Source organism: Nerophis lumbriciformis, linkage group LG35 (assembly GCF_033978685.3).
Source record: "Nerophis lumbriciformis linkage group LG35, RoL_Nlum_v2.1, whole genome shotgun sequence".
Classification (NCBI taxonomy): Eukaryota; Metazoa; Chordata; class Actinopteri; order Syngnathiformes; family Syngnathidae; genus Nerophis; species Nerophis lumbriciformis.
Genome location: NC_084582.2, coordinates 6,118,051 through 6,122,500, shown reverse-complemented (window position 1 = coordinate 6,122,500; position 4,450 = coordinate 6,118,051).

Below are 4,450 nucleotides of genomic sequence, written 5' to 3'. Positions count from 1 at the left end.
CAACGTGCCTGCCCTAGCACCAAATGTGTGCGACTTCTGTAGACACGCACATATGCAAATGCAATGCATACAGCGATACAGGTTACACTGACGGTGCACGTATAAATATCTTTAACACTGTTAGAAATATGCGCCACACTATGAACCCACACCAAACAAGAATGACAAACACATTTCTGGAGAACATCCGCACCGTAACACAACATAAACACAACAAAACAAATACCCAGAATCCCATGCAGCCCTAACTCTTCCGGGCTGGAATATACACCCCCGCTACCACCAAACCGCCCCCCCCCACACACACACACACACACACCCCGCCCCTCCTCTGTGCGTCGGTTGAGGTGGGCTGATTTGGTCTTTGAATAATATCGCTATGTCTGATAATGTTACTGTATATATTTGTTTTTCTGAAAAATACCACTTAATATACTTTGGGTAACAACAGTCAATATTTATTTTATTTTATTTTATTTTTTTAGGGGGGTAACAGTCAATATTTATTTATTTATTTATTAGATTTTATTTTTTTCTTATATAATAAAAGTGAGCTTTTGTTAAACCAAATATTGTGTTTTTTTCCATATACAACAACCTATCTGGATTCGATAAGAGAATCGATAAGGAATCGGTTCGATAAGAGGATTCGATAATAGGCTCAAACTCGATAATTTCTTATCAAACATCATCCCTAGTTATTAGTTATGTCCACTCTCGGTTGTCAATTTTTGTAGACTTTGACAACGATACATAACGCTTCTTTGTAGACTTCTTGACCTGGCTGGATGTTGCAAAAATGTTTATTTTCCCCTAAGAAAATAGTTCTGTGATCACTTACTTTAGTTGTCCTCAGTGGTCTTTCAGGTATTTTGGTGTTGCTGTGCTGGCCAGTACATTCTTTCCAGATTATAGATTTTGTCTCCTCCAATTTCTGCTTATTTTGGGTCTATTCCACGGCTTAATGAGCTCCTTTCACTTGCATTGACACCTCTTTGGACCACATATTGAGAGTTCCCCTGCTACCACATGCAAATTTTTCAACTTGGAACCAATTGAAGACCTCTGACGAATTTGTGGTTAGGAAATTTGCATCTGTCGTCAAGGGAGCGTTCTCTAGACTTGTCTCGCAACATCTGTTGCAAGCAGCGCAGGAAGGCCGTTGAACTTCTTGTGAATGTTGTGGGACCTCCAAGTTTGAACGATAAATACGCCTTAAATCAGAATAGCTCTTGCTAAATATTTACAGAATAAAATCTGGTCCACATGTGCGTAGTTATGTTAACAATGACCAAATTTTACAATCTTTATTACTAATACAGTTCACGACTCTACTACCAGACTGTAACTAAATGAAACTGCTTACAGTTCACATGGTCTTGTTTTAGGCTTTTTGAAGAGGTTTCAGAAAAACAAAACTGTTTGGACAGTCTTAAGCATTAATTTTCAAGGAAAGCATTAAATATAATGTTTTATTGCCTTACTGGCTTGATGCTCTTATGATGTAACTGAGTAGGATAACACCCATCTTGACTCAATTAGTGTCCTTATCTTAAAAGTTTACTCCATTTTTATATCTTCCTGAAAACTAACTTGTAACAGGGCTATTTTTCCACTGGTTTTCAGTAGGACGTACAGTATACTTTTTTTTAAAGGGGAACATTATCACCAGACCTATGTAAGCGTCAATATATACCTTGATGTTGCAGAAAAAAGACCATATATTTTTTTAACCGATTTCCGAACTCTAAATGGGTGAATTTTGGCGAATCAAACGACTTTCTAATATTCGCTCTCGGAGCGATGATGTCACAACGTGGCGTCACATCGGGAAGCAATCCGCCATTTTCTCAAACACCGAGTCAAATCAGCTCTGTTATTTTCCGTTTTTTCGACTGTTTTCCGTACCTTGGAGACATCATGCCTCGTCGGTGTGTTGTCGGAGGGTGTAACAACACGAACAGGGACGGATTCAAGTTGCACCAGTGGCCCAAAGATGCGAAAGTGGCAAGAAATTGGACGTTTGTTCCTCACATTTTACCGACGAAAGCTATGCTACGACAGAGATGGCAAGAATGTGTGGATATCCTGCGACACTCAAAGCAGATGCATTTCCAACGATAAAGTCAAAGAAATCTGCCGCCAGACCCCCATTGGATCTGCCGGAGTGTGTGAGTAATTCAGGGACAAAGGACCTCGGTAGCACGGCAAGCAATGGCGGCAGTTTGTTCCCGCAGACGAGCGAGCTAAACCCCCTATCGACCCTAGCTTTCCTGGCCTGCTGACATCAACTCCAAAACTGGACAGATCAGCTTTCAGGAAATGAGCGCGGATGAGGGTATGTCTACAGAATATATTAATTGATGAAAATTGGGCTGTCTGCACTCTCAAAGTGCATGTTGTTGCCAAATGTATTTCATATGCTGTAAACCTAGTTCATAGTTGTTAGTTTCCTTTAATGCCAAACAAACACATACCAATCGTTGGTTAGAAGGCGATCGCCGAATTCGTCCTCGCTTTCTCCCGTGTCGCTGGCTGTCGTGTCGTTTTCGTCGGTTTCGCTTGCATACGGTTCAAACCGATATGGCTCAATAGCTTCAGTTTCTTCTTCAATTTCGTTTTCGCTACCTGCCTCCACACTACAACCATCCGTTTCAATACATGCGTAATCTGTTGAATTGCTTAAGCCGCTGAAATCCGAGTCTGAATCCGAGCTAATGTCGCTATAGCTTGCTGTTCTTTCCGCCATGTTTGTTTGTGTTGGCTTCACTATGTGACGTCACAGGAAAATGGACGGGTGTATATAACGATGGTTAAAATCAGGCACTTTGAAGCTTTTTTTAGGGATATTGCGTGACGGGTAAAATTTTGAAAAAAACTTCGAAAAATATAATAAGCCACTGGGAACTGATTTTTAATGGTTTTAACCATTCTGAAATTGTGATAATGTTCCCCTGTAACAGTTTTTGCATGTTATTATGGCATTATTATCTTTAAGAAAATCAGGCATTAGCTAATACAGATAAAATAAGAATGCATTTCTGAAAGTAGCTTATTTATAAAGACTTCCAAAATCAGCCATCAGTGTCATTATTTTGTAACAAATACAAATGGCTCCATTTAAAAATATATCTTTTAGTTATTGCAGTCCAACATGAAAGATAAGTGGACACTTTCAAATGACTGACAGAGGCATTTGGACAGAACAAAACATTTTAATCCATCAGTCAACACCATTTACAAAAGTATATTCCATTTTATATACAATATATACACAGACATATAAACAACAATCATTTTACCACATGTATGCATTCATGCAGTAACTCGACAATGGCACTATCATAAAACACATCACTAATATTCTGCAGGGATGCTGTAGTGCAAAAGTGTGCAAAATCTATAGTGCTGTTGCTCTGTGAATACCTTAGAACTGTAAGCCTAGAACAGGGGCCGGCAACCTTTACTGTCAAAGGAGACATTTTGCTCCTCTTCCACGATAGAAAATAGTCTGGAGCTGCAAGACATAATTTCTCTCATATATATATATATATATATATATATATATATATATATATATATATATATATATATATATATATATATATATATATATATATTAGAGATGCGCGGATAGGCAATTATTTCATCCGCAACCGCATCAGAAAGTCGTCAACCATCCGCCATCCACCCGATGTAACATTTGATCAGAACCGCACCCGCCCGTTGTTATATATCTAATATAGACGATGCAAGGCATTAGTGAGGTTATAAAGCTTTTGCCTGTTAAAGAAAGGAGACTGATCCAATGCAGCACAGACATTCGCGTGCCACGCTGTCACGACCCAGACGCACACCAGTGCGCAATCATATGGGAGCCGCGCTGAGCGCACCTCCAAGCGCATCTCGCTGCCGGCGACGGCCGGGTATGGGCCCGACGCTCCAGCGCCATCCATTTTCAGGGCTAGTTGATTCGGCAGGTGGGTTGTTACACACTCCTTAGCGGGTTCCGACTTCCATGGCCACCGTCCTGCTGTCTATATCAACCAGGGTGAGCCCCACCCCTTTCGTGAGCGCACTGCGTGCGGAGTGACCCCTGTTACGCGCCCCCGGCAACAGGGGTGGCGGGCAGGTAAGCTGCGCGGGCGGAGCGCGCGGAGTGACCCCTGTTACGAGCCCCCGGCCACGGGGGTGGCGGGCAGGTAAGCTGCTTACCTGCTGCGCGTGACGCCGGCCGCGGCGAAGGCGGACGAGGCGGGGTGTTGGTGCGGTGGGCGCGGTGGTGACCCTGGACGTGCGTCGGGCCCTTCTCGCGGATCGCCTCAGCTACGGCTCCCGGTGGGGCCCTCTCGGGGGAAGGGGCCTCGGTCCCGGACCCCGGCGAGGCGTCGGGGGCCTTCTCCGCTCTGTAAAAGTGTCCATCCCTTTTTTTTTTTTCTTCTGTTGTGGC